The following is a 20,503-nucleotide window of genomic DNA, read 5'->3' as shown; positions in this document are numbered from 1 at the left end:
CTATGAACATCTCTAAATTCTTTGCTTCGGCTCTCTTGAGCCAAAGATTTTTGCAAGACTTGATTAATATTGAAAACCTCATAAGTTTCTAGCCTTTATTTAATGTGAGTCTTCAAACAATTAAGCAAAAGATCTACCAAGTCTCTCTCATTTATCACTAAGCTATAACATAGGTTTTTCATATCTCTAAATCTTTTGACATAATCGGCGACTAATTCATCATGTTTTGCTTAAACTGTGTTAGATATGACAACTTAAGCTAATTAGCACCATAATAAAAGTGATCATGAAATTTGCTCCATTTGCGACCATAAGAGAATAGTCATGTGGCAAAGAAGCAAACCATGAAATATGGTACGGAATAAAGATAGGGGGAATAAATGCTTCCATGTTGTTTCATATCCTCACCACTAAATTTATAGAAGTCGGGAACCTTATAACCTTGAGGGTATGAAATCATATGGAAGTGTTCATGATAAGGATTTGGTACACCCAACTCCTTGCTTTGGACTCAGCTCCAAAAGACTCTTGAAACATTTTATCCAGATCCTCTCTTAGTTTGGCTAAAATTGGGTCGATGGTAAACAAAGATACTTGTGGTCATGGTACAAGAGCGACATGAGCACTAGCTAGTGGTGCAGCTTGTTGTGTGGGCGTCAAACCATAATTGGGTGGAATACTAAACATGCTTCTGCTTATGGCTGGTGTGACAAGGTGATTCGGCGTCAACACTAAATTAATAGGACTAGGTCATGAAGGTGCAGCAAAAAACAATATAATATGTCGCCGATTATGTTGGTAGAACTGCTAGCAAAAACCCCAATGGAATAACTAAACAGTGTGTTTGCATATGAACATGTTAGCATATACCCCCGGCATCGAGCGCGGTACGCAAGACACGTTAGCGGAGGAGCCTCCCCGGGAGCACGATACGCTAGACACGTCAGTGTGGTCTTTTAAGAACCTAAAACTCCACACGCCTGGAAAGAACCCTGTCAGGGAGTGTGACAGCTCTGGACTGCCCTAGATTGGTCCAACCACCCCTATAACCTCGAGGACCATTCCCCTGCAACACGAAGAACAACAAAAAATGAGAAAGCAAGAAGAAGTGAGAGATATGTAAAAAGTAATAGATGTGTTTGCAATTGTGTTTTATGTGTTGTTGTTCAATTGACCATCACCTCCCATCTATATATGAGGCGGTTGGACTTCACATACAAGAAAGTGACTCTTTTTCATCCAAATATCCAATCCTACCAAAGTTCGGACTTGTGAGTCCAGAATTCCGTGCGGATTAAAAGGCAGTCATGTTACATCGGTCGTAAAATTTCCATACAACTTCGGAATACGATCCAAAAGAAAAAAAATTGTTCGCCTCGACAAGATGAAGAACATTAGTGTTAAATACTTTTCCGATGAAGAACTTTAGTGCTTAATACTTTTTCGTTTGAAACCATCTTAAACCTGATTTCTGCCACACTTTCCGTCGTACATGTATCGCATGTGTCTTGAACTAGGTGACCGCATTTTAGTTTTGAAGGCCGCATAATAACTCGGATGAAGATGTCTCAGAAATCCAAGTTGTTCGGTTCGACGAGGCAGGGAGGTTCCATATTGGAGTTTTTTTTTATATATTTCAGGTCATCTTGAGAGTGTAATACATCACGCCTCACGCAAGACATAAATCAATATGTGTCTGGGTCGGGCTACTGAATTTTGGTCACGAAAAAGGCTGGACTGTTTGAACTCTACAAATTTCTTACGACCTTGGATTGAGATGACCCAAAACCCAAAGTTGTTCGCCTCGACAAAGGTCTTTTCTTTTAGGGTAATGTTGATAACTGTTTCATCTAAGACCATCTTAATTATGATTTTTGCCACCCAAAATCTGGTGTCAAGACGGGTGTCAATCAGGGTGTAGAGATCGGGAACGTCTATCCTTTCCGGAGAAAATGGTACTATGATGAAATATTACTTGTGTAATTTATGTGCTTCTGCATCTTTCTTGTACTGTCGAATTCATGGGACTCATGGATAGGATCATAGGAGTCTTGTTATCCTTGGTTATGGTCCTGCTCACCACTGCACTAGTCCTTGAGCTCCCTTTCCAGCACATCTACTCATTTGCTTTGTTGAAAACCCCATCCATCCTTGAGAATCTTCAATAGTTGCATCGCTTGCTAATGGCCAATTAGTCACTATCATTGCCATCAAAGAAAATCAATTAGCATCAGACAAGAGAGGTACCAGTGCTGACGAGACCGGATTAATTCCCAGCCACAGCTCGTATCGTTGGGCAGAATTAAATTAAGGAAACTTTGTTCCTGCCACTCTAGTTTTTGACCCCTTTTTTTGCAACTCTTAAAATTGGCATTTCACTTTTGCCACTATTTTTTTAGCAGAAAATATTGGTCACTCCTGTTGGAACCGCCAACTCCTCGCCGCAGCTATCCTCTCCCTCTCACTCTGCTTACTCACGCTTGCCGTGGTTCGGTCACCGGAGAGGAAGAAGAAAAAGATTCAGAGAAGTTCAGAGAGTAATGGACACGGGGGTTTTCCAGCGCACGAACGCTTTTCCCTTTACCTCGAGCACGAACTCGATCATGTCACCGAGCTACAGAGGGGAGCCAGGGTTTTATACCCGCGAGCACCGGCCTGCACGGCCTCGCCCTGCACCAACTCGCTCACCCACTCCCCCACGCCCTCCGCGCTCTGGCCGCGTCCACGCACCGCGCCCGAACGCGATCGCCATGGCCTGCCAGCGCGCCCGACGCGGTCTACCCCTCCTTATCGCTCGCTAACAGCCCGGCGTGGCCCCGCGCACACACGCACACCTACGCACGCGCACACCACGGACCCGACGCGCCCGTCACGTCCGATGCGCGCCCATACACGCACCAGCCGCGCCAGGAGCATCGCTGCGGCTTATTACGCCCAACACTCGCGCCCTAAGCCGCGGCTCAGAGCAGCCCGCCATCCTCGACGTCACCGTCGACCAGCAGCGCATGCTCCGACGCCCTCCATTGCGCCGCCGTGTACAGCAACTCATTGTCAGCTCGCTCGCCGCCTGCCTGATCGCGTCGCCGCAGCCGTTCATCAAAAGCCTTCAGCCGCCCCAACGCGTCCTCGAACAGCATCGTCCCGACGTCGCAGAACTGCTCAATGCCGGCCACCGCCGCGTACAGCCGGTTCGGCACCGAGTCAAGTAGCTTCTTGACGAGCGCGGCATCTTCCAGGGTTGAGCCCAACGCCGCGTAGCGCGCCGCCATGCCACCGAGCCTACCGGCGAACGCATCCAGAGACTCGGATTCCGCCATCCGCAGGAGCTCGAATTCTCCCCGGAGCGTGCCGAGCCGCGCCGCGCGCACGCGATCCGCGCCCACGAACTTGGCCTTCAAGCTCGCCCATATCTCCGTCGCCGTCCTCTTCGCAGCCACCTGCAACAGAAGATCGTCGGCGAGCGCTCGGAGCAGATAGGCCCTCGCCGGCTTATCCTTCTTGGCGATCACCGCCGACGCCCCGCCCTCCGGCGGCACCACCGCCTCCCACAGCCCTGCGGCATCAAGGTCTGCCTCCACCTTGATGGCGCAGGTGATGTAGTTGTCGCCCGTGAGCACGGGCACTGGGTGCGACACCGCGCCGCCCGATCCGCCGGCGTATGGCACGATGGACATCGCCGGCGAGCTCCCTCCCGCACGAGGCTCTGATACCAATTGTTGGAACCGCCAACTCCTCGCCGCAGCTCTCCTCTCCCTCTCACTCTACTTACTCACGCTTGCCGTGGTTCGGTCACCGGAGAGGAAGAAGAAAGAGATTCAGAGAAGTTCAGAGAGTAATGGACACGGGGTTTTTCCAGCGCACGAACGCTTTTCCCTTTACCTCGAGCACGAACTCGATCATGTCACCGAGCTACAGAGGGGAGCCAGGGTTTTATACCCGCGAGCACAGGCCTGCACGGCCTCGCCCTGCACCAACTCGCTCACCCACTCCCCCACGCCCTCCGCGCTCTGGCCGCGTCCACGCACCGCGCCCGAACGCGATCGCCACGGCCTGCCAGCGCGCCCGACGCGGTCTACCCCTCCTTATCGCTCGCTAACAGCCTGGCGTGGCCCCGCGCACACACGCGCTGACTCACGCACACACGCACGCACACCTACGCACGCGCACACCACGGACCCGACGCGCCCGTCACGTCCGGTGCGCGCCCATACACGCACCAGCCGCGCCAGGAGCATCGCCGCGGCTTATTACGCCCAACAACTCCATAGGTGTCACGTGATCAAGTTAGTATAGTCCCTTTCTGCTTGTAATATCAGTGTCGATGACTGCTGCCTCAGAAATTGATATTTTCCTCTTATAATAATGATGATGAGACCATGGCATCAGCATTAGCACTAGCATGCATTAGCATGCGGTGCACCTAGAGCTAGAAAGGCCCACGGCATCACTCACACGGCGCCAGGCTCAAATCAATCGACTGGATCTGTCTCCAAACCGAGACCTATATTCCTAGTGAATCGAAAGTAGTATATCGAGCTCACAACAAATTGAAGATTGAACAGTACAAAGAGGATGCGAAATGATTCTACTGTGGCAAAAAAGAAAGAGGATGGAACTGATCATATGCTGGTAAATTAGGCGTGCAAATGGGTAACTTATCTCCGAACCTAACTAGTATAATCAAATGAACTAAAAATTCCCAGAGACACTTATTTTGGGATTTTTAGTTCATTTGATTGAGCTAGGACCAAAGGGTACCCTGACATCCATCAATTTGCATCCCTTAATGGTAATGGTTCTTCAAAAGTAGAGTTAGAGATCGATATGGGTGTATGCATCATTCCATATAGAGGCCAGCTGCGAAGCCTTCAGAAAAAGGGTAGTGATACCATTGATTTCAAGAGGAGCAGTAAGCACACAGGGAGAATTGCTAGGTATAGTCAAGATTGGATGGTGCATGGATGGAGCAGGTGTGTATAGCATATCTTGTCATATGGACCTGGTTTGCTTAATAGCTGGACCTATGGATGGAGAAAGATAAGAGGGCTGTGAGGTGTCGGCAGGAGGGGAAAGGGACAGTTCAAGTCGTTCCAGCATCGCCAATTGTTAGCATTATTAATCAACCACATTCCGCACTAATCACACAAATCTAGGTAGGGAGATGCACGCTGTCATCCTTCGACAAAAGCTTGGATGCTTTACATATCGGATCATTTGAGATTTGGTTACTGGCCCACCTTGGGGTAAGGAGATGGTACATATATAAAAGTTAATTTTGATAGGCATGTAGGGCTTATAAAATTTATTTCTGTGGTGTATTTGGGCAGCATAGTTGTGAGTGAAGATTGGAGAATCAAGAGGTTGTCGTTTGTTGTGTTTGTGAGGAAGACTTGTGTGCTATGTTTTACGTGTTTTATCTTTGACCATTTACTTTGATAAATACTTTTGTATGCATAAAAATTATAACCTCGAAAACTTTGTTTGAATATGAATCTAATGATATATTATCTTCTTAAACATAGCACATGTTTACTTGAACAATTAATTTTCTAATTTTACTTTCTTTTTTTAAACACGGTACAGACGCAAGCGCTCATATATATGCGCATACACTCATCCCTATGAACGCACACATGCACATCCTATCCCAATGAGCACCTCCGAGAGACTGAGCCGGTATATCATCTTGAGATTTTACGAAATCACCGTAGGCGTTCTCGTAGTCGACGGGAACGTCCCCTCCCACTGAACGGGCATCGCCGAAAATCCTGAAATAAATACAGGATAAATGCGAGCACCAGAATTTGAACAGATACCACTATCCACCACATGTATCGAGGAACAGAGGGAGTATGTTATGGAACCACATCTTCACCTCATTGTGTCACTACTCCTCCCTGTGTGCTTACTGCGCCCAAGTTGCTCCAAGGAGGGTGGCATGGGTGAACCCTAGCTGCCGCTCCCAGCATCCCCACCACCACCATGCTCCCACCGTTGTCGTCGGGTGAAGCCGCCGAGCAAAGCCCGCTCGGCAGACGGCGGCCACGGGCCCCCTCTTGTCACGAGTCGCAGGCGTATCTTCCCTGGACGAGGCGATGCAGCTTGGCCTCAACCAAGCTTGCCGATGAAGAGAAGTTGAGGTGGTGTCCCTCCTATTTAGGTTGCAGGGGTGGACGGGGTGTTGCCTGCCCATCCTAGTACAGATCTCATGCCTGGCTAATGTCTAAGGAAAAGTCGGCACTTTATAGGGGGGTGACATTTTCTAAGAGTAATACAGAAGACCATGAAGTACCATGAGGTCGACCACTCAATATGGGCCTCGCCAAAACAAAACAGAAGTTACACAGGACACAGTAATGAGCTGGCTCATAATTAAATGAGCCAATCCCATCGGGAGCAACAGGGTCACACTCATAGATCACGCGGCCTGTGATATCCATCTTCGCTGCTACTCTTAGGCCTCCTTGGATTTGGGATAATTTTATAGGAATTTCATAGGATAGGATTTTATAAAAAAAAAAAATCTCTGCACGAATTATTCCTATTGGAAGCGCTCGCGTCCCTCTCCCTCTCGTGTCGCCCCCCTCACGGGCGACACGGGGGGCCAGCCTCCGCCGCCGCCAGTGACCCTCCCCACGCCCCGTCCTCCCCTCCGTCGCCGCAGGTTATCGGCGCCAGGCAAAGCCCGTGCGTGCGACGCGGTGGCGGAGGGCCTCTCCCCTCTCCCCCGGATCCATGGGTGGCGCGGGCACCCAGATCCGCGGAGGTGCGGCCCCCACTTCGGCCCACGGCGGCGCGGCGTCCCAGCGGCGGCGGTTGTGGTGGTGCCGGTGGGAATCGGCCGGATGCACAGGGGGCGGCGGCCCCATGGCTGGGTGGTGGCGCGCCCGTTGGTCCGACCGGTTTCGGCTCGTCCCGGATCTGGTGACCACCGGACGGCGCGGGGGTGGTGGCGGCCCGGCGTGGCCGGCGATCTGGACACGGTGGTGCCCGCGGCTCGCTGGTCTGCCGGAGATCCAGGAGTATCATCGTCTCTGACTCGATCTGCTCCGGTTCATGCTAGCTCTGGTACAGGGAGACTGTCGTCATCTCCAGGTGCTGACTGCATGGATCTGACGGCGGCGGCTGGATCCTTTTGATCTAGTCTCCGACAGAGAAGGCGGCGGTCCGTGCACAAGAAGCTGGATGGAGTTCTTCGAACAGATCTGGGTGAAAACCCGCTCTTGGCTAGATGCCAAAGCCGGCGATGGCGGCGTTCATGACGTCGTTCCCTTCTTGAAGGCATCGCAGTGGAGAAGTTCTAGAGTACTATCTGCTACCTCTGGGGGAAACCCTAGATCGACAGATCAGAAGACGGCGACGCGTTTGTGTCGTTTCCCCCTTGGGGGCGTCTTTCTTGGAGGTGTACGCGGGCTCGAAGGACCAGTGGACGACATCTTTGGTGGAGCGGTGCTTCATCATACACATGGATGGTGACAGATCTCGATGGCATGGCGCCCAGGAGATTAGGAGTCTGATGTGTGATGATGGACTCGCGCAGGAGCTCGACGCTGTCTGGCGTCGTGGTGCCGTCGGCGGCAGCTAGACCGGGCAAGGTCGATGCAGCAGTACAGCTCTGAAGATGAATTGGTGGCAAGTGGCTGTGGCGGCCTTATACCCAACAGGCGTCCTGGTTGAGGAGCACGCCGGATTGGTGGGTGCCCATACCCGGCAGGCGTCCTGGTTGGGACCTCAGGTCTTAGATGTTAGGTCTGGTTACGATGTCTGTTTGGTATTAGGCTCAGGCTATCAACACCCATTCATCAATTGGATAGGTGTAGCGACGGTTGTTGCTTAGACGGTGGCTTTAGTCTTACTGTTGTATGACTTTGTAAGGTCTTGTGAGAATAATTAATAAAATGTCTGTATGCATCGTCCAGATGCAGAGGCCGGGGGTCCTCCTTCTTTTCTAAAAAAACAAATTATTCCTATCCTCCATATTTCAAAGAAAAAAAAATTGGCCTAAACTCAATGAAGAAAATACTATCATGTGAATCAAGGACATCTCTCTTTCTATTCTTATTCGTAGGATTTGATATAAATGACGTAGCATTTCCTCCAAGGTTCCTACTTATGTGATATTCCTATCCTATAAATCAATAGAGGCCTTTTTTGCGAGGAGAAAAAAAATTATTTCATGATAACAGGTTACAATCGAGAGGCAGAAGCTCCTCAATATAGGCGGTCCTAATTGTAGCCATACGTAGTACTACATTCTGTTCGACGGTACGACGCGAGTTGATCTGCAACCCTATTTTCTTCCCTTTTTAATTTCATCGGAATAAATTCTCCCTCTGTCATCGGTAATTGATTTCAGATACAAGATGGCAATAAGTCTGACCTTAATAAATCCTCCTCGGAGAATGTAGCCAACGCCTCAGAGGAGTCTGATCGTACCACACCGGCTCTTCAGAATGTTGTATTGCCATGTCCATGCCCTGCATCAAGGCGTGAATTCCAACTTCCAGTACATCATTACAGTTGAATAAAAAGCTATAAGCAGCAAAGATGACACTTCCATCCGGCTACTGCTGCAGTGTCATTCGCCAGCAGAAACGGCCCATCGACAAACAAGACAACTCTGTCGGACGGCGGCTGGGGCCAGCGACGTATAGGTTCAGGTGCTTTAACTTCCTTCACTGGCCTCACATCCTCTACTGTCATTTTACCCTTCAAGATCTCTTTTGTACTAAATTCTCGTACTAGTCTCAAGTAATGCATATAGCATTGCGGGAATTCCACTGAGACCTCCGGTGACGGGGCTTCCTTTCCATGTATAAAAGAGGCCTTATTGACCCTATGTACGGCCCGGGAAGAGGCTCGGTGCAGCAGAATGCCAAGCAAACGCACCTAGGGCACGACCCGAGCTAGCCCATTTAGCGCTCCTACAAAAGGTGATAGTGGTTCTCCCTGGTTTTTAACTTTTTTTTTCTACAAGAACATTTAACAAAAATTTATACATTTTTAACACATACATTTTTAAAACAATTGAACATCTATTTCTAAATGTGAATTGCTTTAGAAATGGACCTCTCCAGGATTCGAACTGGCACCATTAAGATAAACATTCCACGCTCTAGTGACTGAAAAATAGCGCCTATGATATAAGAACAATAGTGGCAATATTTGTTGCACTATACTGTCTACTACAACATTTAGATTTTTTAATTATTTGGAAAAATTGTGAATTTGAAAAGCAGATTACTCCATGAACTACATTCCAGTAAAATAGTTTCATGAAAAAAATGAAAAAAGTTCATCAAGTTTCAGAAAAAAAATCATGAATTTGAAAACACAAATCAATTATTTTGAAAAATGTTAACAAATTTGAAAAAAGTTCAACGGTTTTGCATGAGAGAAAGAAGCGAGGAATCCTCTTTTCGACTCTGACTCCCCCACTTCAGTGGTTGCTTATCTTTATGTTACTTCGAAAGTAGCTGTTTCAGCTTCAGCCACGCGAATTTTTGATATTTCTTTTTATTTCTCATCAAACGAATGGCATCTTCTTCTAGAAATCCTAGCTGTTTTTAGCATGATTTTGGAGAATCTCCTTACTATTACTCAACAAGCATGAAGCTTATGCTTGCATATTTGTCCAGTCCATAGGGCAAATTGTGTATGTAATTATTGGAATAATTGTTGGAGACTCGAATGATGGATATGCGAGCATGATAACTTATATGATGTTTTATATCTCCATGAATTTAGGAACTTTTGCTTGCATTATATTATTTGGTCTACGTATCGGAACTGAAAAATTTCAAGATTATGCAGCATTATACACGAAAATCCATTTTAAAAACTCATTCAAAATCAACTAAAATAATTTGAAAAAACATCATCAAAAATATTCAAACTTGAAATAATTTCTGCAAACGTAAAAAAATGTTCATTGATTTTTTAATATAGTTCGCCAAAAATGAAAAAAAGTTCATCAAATTTTAAAAAAAGTTCATCAAATAAAAAAGTTCATTGAACTTGAAAAAAATATCATTGAATTTGAAAAAAAATTCATCAATTTTGACAAAAGATTTGAAAAAAAGTTCGACAATTTTTTTAAAAAGTTCATTGATTTGAAAAAGTATTATGAAAATAAAGTTCATTGATTTCAAATAAATTTCATGAATTTGAAAAATCAAGGACTTAGCTGAAGAATAAAGGAATAAAAAGAAATGAAATTAAAGGAAAGGAAAAAACCAAACAAAACTGTTCCCAATAAAAGAAAAAGAGGTTAAAAGGCTCTAAGTAAACATGAACAGGGGACTGGCCGAGTGGTTATGGCAGCACGCGTACAGTTGCGAGATTGTTGGTACAAATCGTGCTTTCTATTGCAGTTTTTTTGCGTTTTTAAAACATTAAAGGAAAAAAAATGAAAATGGACCGACCCAGCGCGGCGGGAGGGTGTGTGCCCGCTTGCGTAAATACGTAAACGGGCGCTTAAAGCGTTATCTAGGATCCCCCAAAAAAGGCGCCATTTAGGATTTTCCATTCCCAATGGTTTTCCTTTAAGTTTCCACGTCAAACTTTCATCCGGTTGGGGTGCACTCTTATGGTTTTCTTTGTTTTGTAACCGTTTCCCTAATTTGTCTCAAAAAAAATGTTTCCCTAATTGTATCTCTTTCCCTCGTTCGTTTGATTTTAGTTACATGATTTAAAAATACATATTATTTATAAATGCGTTTAATATTTTTTATTTTCTTTTAAGTTATAAAAAGTATATGAATACTATTTTAACAACAACCAACAAAAATTTAAATTGCTCTTTGAACATTACATGGACATTTTCTTTCAAAGGCATGAATCTTTTGTAAACCATATAAACATTTTTTAAAAATGTGCAAACAATTTCTTAATTACACAAACATTCGTAGAGATATATTCAAAACTTTCTTTGTTTACTCGTGTGAAGATTAAATACATGTAATAATTTAAATGCATCTTGCACTTCTTTTACTTACTTGAAAATTTGTATTAAACTGTGTCAAACAGTATTTCAATTACATGAATGCTTTTTCATAATACATTAAAAAATTAATATGTCAAACACTATTTCAAAGTAGAAGAACATTTTTTAATACATGAACACGTTTGTAGCTTACATGATCATTTCTTAAAAAAAACATAGAACAGTTTTCTTAATTACAATAACAGGTTTGAAATACATGACCATTTTTATAATTACATGATTTGTTTTTTGAAAGGCATCAAAAACATTTCCAAGTTACATGAACTTTTTTCAAAATGTGTCAAACTCCTGTTATAATTATATGATTTTTTTTGTATGGCAAAGGAAATTACATGAATTTTCTAAAAATGCTTGAACTTTTCGAAAATATATGAGCGACTACTGAAAATATAGGAACACTTTTAAAAATCATATGAACATTTTTTTAGAAGTGCATGCATATTTTATTTTCTGTTCGCTGCATTGTTTATTTCACATGTTTTAGCTCTTCGTATTATTAAAAAACTATTACATATAAATTGCAAGATATTTGTCAGATTTAGAAGAAAGTTGTACCTTTATTAGGTGGGTAAGCGGTCATGATCCATTTTACATGGAGTTGAAGGCAATGCGATGCGCATGCTCCTGGCAATGACGAATAAAATAGCAGAAACCGAGTTCAGACTTTGACTAACAAGTGAGAAAGAGGAATGCTGTCGAGCTGACTTTGTTCGCCGGAAACCCAAGCCCGGAGCTGCATCGAATCGAGCCCTCCTGATATCTCAAGAAGACAGAAGAAATATGTTGAAGCCTGCCCCGACAACTACATCGCCCGCTCCAGGTTTGGGAGGAGGCTGAAAGAGACATTGCAAGCCTGACTTTTAAACTTTAGATATATATATATATATATATATATATATATATATATATATATATATATATATATAATATATGCGTACATATCAGATCCTTATCTAATTTTCTTATACCTCACAAACCTCATGAAAAATATATATGAAAAAAGCATGTGTCATGCACCGGCTCAAGAGTGCCAGATCACTAAGAGAATGATTCACAGTCCTTTATACTCTATCCCCAATTAAGAATATAATCCAAAACATATGCTAGCTGTAAAATTTTCTTTTAGGTCTGACAGAGAACAATCCAACAAGGGTGGCAATTTCAGAACAATAAAGAGAAGAAATTAAACCAAAGTGCAATTTCTTCCAACTTCTGTAAAATCTGAATTCCTCTATCCTAAATGCTAGTACTATTCATGTGATCTTCAATAGTAAATAAATAACTTAATATTTGCATTTTTAAAACCATAGGAGTCAATACAAATTTAGTTTCAGCATAAAGATTGTAATAATTGATTGAATTTGTAATCTGACAGATAAGTACTAATCATTAAATTCTGTAACATGTAGACGGGGAGCAATGGCAACACAAAATTATCAAAAAATACAGAAAACACAATGTATCCATTTATAGAGCCTAGTTGATGCATCACACGTAGATCTATCAAATCAATCAAGTACCAAATAAGATAGCAGAAACCGAGTTCAGACTTTGACTAACAAGTGAGAAAGAGGAATGTTTTTGAGCTGACTTTGCTCGCCGGAAACCCAAGCCCGAAGTTGCGTCGAATCGAACCCTCCAGATCTCTGAAGAAGACTGAAGAAATATGCTTAAGCCTGATGGTCTCTCTGACCCCGACGACGGAGGCATCCTCCCGTGCCCCGATAACAGAGGCGTCCTCCTGTGCCCCGACAACTATCGCCCGCTCCATCTGACGTGTGCACGGCAGGGAAAAATTAATCTCGAGGCCGCAGACACGAGGAGGAAGCAGCGCAGTGTCGCCAGCTTGCCGGTGACTGGGCGAGGGAAACGAAGAAAGAACCATCGGTATGTTGTGAGGCAGCACATGCACAGGCTTTTTTTAGGCAGCTCTATTCCCCTACGCCCCCGTTACCGACTAAGAGGGTGCTTGGATACAAGGGACTATTTTTAGTCTGACTAAAAATAGTCTCTTTTAGAGGCTAAAGTTCCAAGCACCCCTGACTAAAGAGAGGCTAGGACTAGTCTTGAGGCTAAAATCTTTTAGTCATGGGAAACCTAGAGCATGCTTGGATACGTTTTAGTCCCATGACTAAAAATAGTGGGACTAAAACTTGCTAGTCTCACCCATGCTTGGATCCAAATACTAAAGAGACTAAAATCTAGTTATTGAGCATTTATTATCCTCCAAACCCTCCAATCCAGAACTAAGGAGAGGAATTAAATGAGGAGAGGGAGAGCTAATACATATTTTAGTAGGTTTCCCATGACTAAAAGATTTTAGCCTCAAGACTAGTCCTAGCCTCTCTTTAGTCAAGGGTGCTTGGAACTTTAGCCTCTAAAAGAGACTATTTTTAGTCAGACTAAAAATAGTCCCTTGTATCCAAGCACCCTCCTACTAAAATATGTATTAGCTCTCTCTCTCCTCATTTAATTCCTCTCCTTAGTTCTGGATTGGAGGGTTTGGAGGATAATAAATGCTCAATAACTAGATTTTAGTCTCTTTAGTACTTGGATCCAAGCATGGATGAGACTAGCAAGTTTTAGTCCCACTACTTTTAGTCATGGGACTAAAACGTATCCAAGCATGCTCTAACTGTAGCTGGTTGGACCATGACAGACGCCCCAACATTGACCAAGCCAACCAAACCGAGCCGTGCGAGCAGAAAACCGGACCGCCGGCGAAAAAAGAAGCAAAACCTAGCCTGCAACCTCGCTGAACGCTCCAATCCTAGGAGCTTAGTAACTTTACTGATTTGGTTGCTACCAAGCATACTTTTCATGATTAGAAGAAATCATGTCAGCAGTTCTCACCAACTTTTCGAAATGAAGCAAATGATTTGCCTTGTTCCATTAATTAAGAGAGCGGCCCTCGAATTAACAAGCGCAAATGCCGCTACTGTTGCTGCAGCTCCAGGAACATTACATGCATGTATCATAGGTCCCAAGGTAGGCAGCTACGAAATGGAATGGATATTCAGAAATCACATTGGGTCTATAAAATAGAACCTACATTTCAAACTGGAAGATTAATCGACATAGTGCAAACAGAAAGTGTGTGGAAACAAGTGTATTCAGAAAACTGATGAACTTACTGCAGCTTCATCAATAGGTAATAAAGCTCTATGCTAAACTATTAGCCTACACAAGAACCAGTTCAAAGTTTACGGAATAGTAATATATCTTATTAGTAACAGCATATCTTTCTCCCACTCAAACTGAGATGATTCCTATATAACTGCAATCTAGAACGAATATTTGACAATGACTATATAACACGGGTGTAGAAACTATCATAGAAAACTAATTTTTATACTATCCTCGTAACGATGCCACTTATCCTCCATGTTATGTCAAAATTCAATAGCAGTTTAATGATATTATTATCCTTGTAACTTGTGCTCTCTTTAATCTTTTTTGTCCATGAGCCCATGTTTTCAGCCTGCAAGTTGCTAAGAATAGTTTATGACAGAAAAAATGCCTGTTTCTTCCTTCCTTGAGGCCCTTATAAGCACAAAAGGGTGTTGCTACTCGCCTATTTATGCTTAACTAGATGATACCCCGCGCGTTGCTGCGGGAACCTTGTTAAAAAATGTATCCTTAGGTGCTACACAATCAACTAAAACTAATGCAAGACAATGTAGAATTATCCTTGATTTGTTTATTTTCAAAATTAAGCATAAAGCATGTAACAATATGATGTAGTGCAAATCTTAAAATTATAGTACAAAATGTTATTTTCTTGCAAAAAGTAATACTTAACTACTTAGGTTCTCCAAGCATTCAACACAGGTCGTCCATGACAATACAAAAAATTGACACATTTGACCAATTCCGGAGCCAATAAAGCAACACTGGAAATACAAAAAAAATATCAATACATATACTGTTTGTACTTGAGTTGATAACTTAAACAAAATATTACCGAGACAACCATCTCCCTTTTCACCTGTTCTGCACTATTATCAATCTTGCCAACCATCCCCCTCTTTTGCTACAAACGAATAGATACTCATAAGCATCATTATTAGTGGGAACAATTTTTTTTACATGCATTTGCGCATGTAAGCATAAAATGAAACAACCATTTTGCCTTGCCGATATTGGCTCAAATCTGGATCCATTCTCCATATACCCAGCGTAAGCTAGTGTAACAGTACTTGAAAGATGTGAAACATGTATCGTATGATTAGAGTATCGATTGCACTTTCTTCACACATAAAATTAAACTGCAAATTGTTAATTTCCAGAAAATGGTGTAGTGAAAAAGTGTGAAGTCAAAAAATAGAACATGAGTTGAGGAGTGGCGGTTGATGTTCATATGGCAGCATGGATATTTCTTTTCTTGTTTTACAACACCGTGGGTAAAGGTGAAATATGGTGGTCATCAGCATATATTGGGTATGTCGTCGACTCATGGATATGAAGAAAATAGTAGGTGGATGGCACTAGTGACAAAGGATATCAAGGATTTAAGTCAGTACGTTTGCACATGTACTCAAAAGCAACACACTTGTCTTCAACGGCGAGAGTAATAAGTTGTTACTAAGGACATAAATTTTTTCAGATTTGGGTATCAACAGGGACTGCACATATTCTTACAGGGTAGCTGTAGAGACCACAATTCAAGTAGAAGGAATCATATACCACAATGAAGTACTAAACTGTAGTCAGGACATGACTTGTCTTCTTCGTACAAATAATATTGTTCATATATAGTTCTCACCTAAAACTTTGAGGCAGCTCACATGAAAATATTTTGCTCTGTCAAAACTCTGACGTGTTGCTGCATGAAATGATCAGAGACTAAGATTTAGTTAGAAGCAACCCACAAATAAGTTAGTTAGGAACCCAAATAGCATGCCAGAACGGATTCTGGCAATCTGAACTTTCCCATATTCCTGAAAATTGTTTTTTCTGTTGCGGGGACCTGAAAATTGCCTCCACTGAAAGATTCCAAGTTGTATGATGCATGTGAATGACAAACTTGCATAAAAGGAAAATCGTGATGTTCCTGATTAATTACGTGCCAAAACATGAAGAAATCATATTGCGGAAGTAATCTGCGTAAATCATCATATCATATCTAAATTGATTACTTTTCCTAATATCAAACCAGAAAGATAGTAAGTAAATTAATTTCCCAACCAGGATGCAATCTTGATTTCATAATTCCAAATCAATCATTTTCTAGGGGACTTCTGATCGATCTAGCTGCAACCGAACGAAGATCCTTCGACGTCCAGACCTTGTCGCCTCCCGCTCTTGGTGTCTCTCTCTCGGACTTGTTTGGTTACCATCAGAGCATACGGAGGACCTCCCTATGGTATATGGCCGCCACAAGCAGAATATGAGAAAAAACGAATGGAAATTTAGTAGATCTAACCCTCACAACATGCCCCTTCTTTCTCCCGTCAGACAGAGGCCACCGCACTCCGCCATGCTCCCTTGATCTCTCTCGTCTTTCCCACTCAGATCCTTCTAGCCACGGCAGGTGAAAGTATCCGAGCAACAGAAGGCGAGGGCGTTGGGACTGGATCGTCTACAATCGAGTGGGGAGGCTTGAAGATATCCGAGGGAGAGAAGATGAGACGTGCAGACCCAAGAGTGCGTCTCGGCTCTTAAAGAGTAGACTTATCTCGTCGGTTTCAGAAGACAAAGAGGAACCGATGTGTACTACAATGATTAAATCACAGAATTTGTTTAGTGGATTTTTTGCTGAGGTGACAGATTTGCTGAGGTGGACCGATGATGACATGGTTGCACGTGGTTGGATGCTGATGTGTCTATGCTGCATGTTTAGATAAATCAAGTAGTGGGGTTGAACTTCTTAAGTATATAGGATATGTTCCACAGTGAGGAAGGTGTTCCCATTCGTGGGTTTAGAAACTTCCTTATATGTTGAAAATAATCAAACCAGACCAAAGAATTGAATCATTGGACAATTTAAATATGCAACATACAGAAATCATCCTGACAAAAGTAAAATGACCTACTCCATACAAAAGTAAGTACTATTGATAAATTACATATTTCTCTAAAACGGATGTCGTAACCAAGAAAACACACCACCCAATCAAACGACACCAAGCACATACTCTAATCTAAGCAAGGGCGTAACAAGGACTGAAGAACCCGCCACAAAATCCAATGCCATTGGAAAGAGGATGCAGTGCCAAATCACCACCAGAATAACACCCCCACATCCAATCCCTAAACCTCATTGCGATCTGCCACATCAATCGACACAAAAATGAAATCCACATCCGCGCAAGAAGGAAAGAGATGGGGAAGTAGAGCGGGGCGGAAGTTCGTGCGGCCGAGAGAAGCGATCCTTGGTGGTAGAGCCGTGGGGGGGATGGGGACGGAGCTGCCTGCCCCACCATTGGTTCAGTCCCGGCGGGAGTAGGAGCAGCGGAATGAATGATGGTTAGGGAAACCTCAAGATGGCCGGTGACCTATGGAGGAAGGGGCAAGCGGCAAGCAACCTCAGGTTGTGCCAATGGGAGCTAGGCTGGCGATGGCCGCCAACCCTAGCGTGACGGCAATTGGAAGGAGAAGGGGGGAAGAGAGACAGGATGACGGAGGAGTGGGATGCGAGCTTGGGTTCATGCGAGGGCAGCGAGCAGCGAAGGCCCAACCCAATAGCGAGAATTACCGAGTGGAAAACAAAATGTCAGGTGGTCCCCACCAACCACGATTAACCACAGTGCTCCAAGTCGGCATTTCCTATTTAGCGCTGCAGGCGCCGATTATAGCTGTTTCCGCAAACCGGTGCCTGCAGCGACGCTAGCTGGGCTCGGCCCAATTACCAGTTCTTCCCCGTGTTTTGAAACTCAAAAAAGGACATCAAAGAAAATTGCGCTTAGTCAGGAATCAAACCAAATACCTCTCCGTCGATAGCCGACTCGACGGACCACTACGCCAACGCCTGACTCATGAATCAAAACCTCCTTTTCGTCTTTTAATACAAACAAGAAATTTCCTCTATGTTTTTTGTGTTTTTTCTCCTTTCTTTTTTGTTTTTTGTTTTCTTTTTTTCTTAAATGCGCGAAATGTTTACAAATATCCGACATTTTCTTTTTCTAATGCGTGAACTTTTTTGTTAAATCTGATGAACTATTTTCCAAATCTGATGAACTCTTTTCAAATTCGATGAACTCTTTTTCCAAACTCGATGAACTATTTTCTAAATTCAATGAACTTTTTTCAAATTCGATGAACTTTTTTTAAATCCAATGAAATTTTTTCAAATTCGATGAACTATTTTCCAAATCCGATGAACTTTTTCCAAATTTGATGAACTTTTTTTCCAAATACTATGAACTTTTTTCAAATCTGATGAACTTTTTTCCAAATCCGATGAACTTTTTTCAAATACGATGAACTCTTTTCCAAACTCGATGAACTATTTTCCAAATTTGATGAACTTTTTTCAAATTTGATAAACTTTTTTCAAATCCGATGAATTTTTTCTCAATCCGATGAACTTCTTTCAAATCCGATGAACTTTTCTTGAAAAATTAGTAACTTTTTTTCAATTTCGATGAATGTTTTTCAAATTCGATGAACCATTTTCAAGTTTGATGAACATTAAATGAAAATCCATTAAATTTTTTTCAATTTTGATGAACTTTTTTCAAAACCAATAAAAGTTTTTTCAAATTTGATGAACCTTATTTGGTAATATGTGAACATGTTTTCAAATAATTAGAAAGTAAAACACTACAGTGTAATGTGTAATAAATTGCGCGTCTAGTTCCCATTCTTTAAAAGCACGAGGTTGCGAGTACGAATCCCAAACGTGAGGTATTTTTGGCGATCTTTTTCCGCGTTGCGTCTTGCGCAATCGTTGTCCGGCCCATCCAGCGGCTGTTGCAAGGCGCCATTCTCTTCGGTGGCGCTGAAGGCGTGCATTAGGCCCATAGCCCACTATCGCTACAGATTCTAAGCTCCCACGAATTGGAGGCACCTTTTGGCGATCTTTTTCCGCGTTGCGTCTTGCGTAATCGTGGGCCGGCCCATCCAGCGGCTGTTGCAAGGCGCCAGTTCTCTTCGGTGGCGCTGAAGGCACGCAATAGGTGCCTCCAATTTGTGGGAGCTTAGAATCTGTAGCGATAGTGGGCTATGGGCCTAATGCATTGAGTTGGGCTGTTACTATTTTTTCTCGGTTCCTTACGGTACTTCGGGTAGTCGAGGGTAATAACCATAACGACCGATGTAATATCGGTTTCACATAGTTGCTGACCGAATTTTGTACCGATATTTTTGGTTTCGGTCTATTCGGCTTCGGTCCCGGTTCTTTTGGTTCGGTATTTCGGTCTTCGGTTTAAATTTGCACGCACGCTCTCTAAAGTGAAGGCATGCTCGCACTCTCTCCTCGTTTATGAAAAAAAACATACTGCTAGCAAAAAACCTGAAATAAAAAAATGCTTATTAGTTTGGAAAAACAATTATTGTATTTCCTAAATATTCTTGAGTTTTATAAAAGTTCTTGAATTCAGAAAAATCATGAATTTGGATTATTTTACCTAATTTTAGAAAAATCACAAATTTGAAAGAAAGTTCAAGGACCTGAAAACATACGTGAATTCAAATTTTTTTTCTTGATTTGTTTTAAAAAATAAATTCAAAAATGAGAAAAAACAGAAAATAAATACAAAGAAAGTAAAATCAAACATTAGCTTCTAGAACCTCCACAAAACCATTCAAAAGCTTCTACCAGCTTCACAAAACCAGTTTTGGGCTCCTGTATAGAACTCATATTAGATGGTCCGGACTATTAGAATAGGAGTGAATGAGAGTGTCAGCGCTTTCTTCTTTGTGCCCGTGACCAGTGCTATAAATGCCAAGTAGGGTTCATACTACGACGTAACAGTCGAGCAAACGCACAGGGCGCTTGCGATTGGGCCAGCCAATAAACTCTCTTTTCTCTTTGTTTCGATAGCAAACATTTCCCATTTTTTCTGCTTTTTTCGTTTCTCTTGTCTTCTTTTCTTTTGCTTGTCGCGAGATTTTTTTTAGCTTACTTTGGGCTTTCGGTTCACTTCTTTTTAAATAAATATGAAAATTTCATCAAGTTCACAGGCATTTTTGAAATTCATAGAAAACTTTCAAACTTGAACAAAATAATTAAAATGCATGCACATTTAATATATTAGCAAGTATATTCTAAATTCTCATATATTTCAAAATGTGCCTCATTTTCTAAAAATCAATGAATAATTTTTGAAATTCATGAACATTCGTAAATCCGAGCACATTGTTCCAAAATCATGAGCACTCTAAAAAATGTGGAAACGGGAAAAAATAATTTAATGCCATGCTAAACCGGGAATAAGACAAGACATATAATCCATGCTAAACCAAACTGAAGGAAGCACAAAAATAATGAGGTTGGAGAAAAATCAACAACATGGCTCGGCCCAGGTGCATTCGCTTCCCGTGCTTTCACCTTTT

The 20,503-nt window shown here is 42.8% G+C and overlaps 1 long non-coding RNA gene across 1 annotated transcript; it reads right to left on the bottom strand.

Annotated features, from left to right (window-relative positions):
- Positions 1-743: 743 nt before the first annotated feature.
- Positions 744-12,870, bottom strand: LOC119302859. The gene is made up of 4 exons (XR_005147772.1): positions 12,566-12,870; positions 11,561-11,838; positions 8,381-8,477; positions 744-1,066 (listed from the first exon to the last, which is right to left on the bottom strand). It is a non-coding gene; the product is annotated as an uncharacterized LOC119302859 (long non-coding RNA).
- Positions 12,871-20,503: the final 7,633 nt, after the last annotated feature.

This window comes from Triticum dicoccoides, chromosome 1B (assembly GCF_002162155.2).
Source record: "Triticum dicoccoides isolate Atlit2015 ecotype Zavitan chromosome 1B, WEW_v2.0, whole genome shotgun sequence".
Lineage (NCBI taxonomy): Eukaryota > Viridiplantae > Streptophyta > Magnoliopsida > Poales > Poaceae > Triticum > Triticum dicoccoides.
The sequence above is the reverse complement of the archived record's forward strand: the minus strand, read 5'-3'. Positions and strand labels throughout refer to the sequence as shown.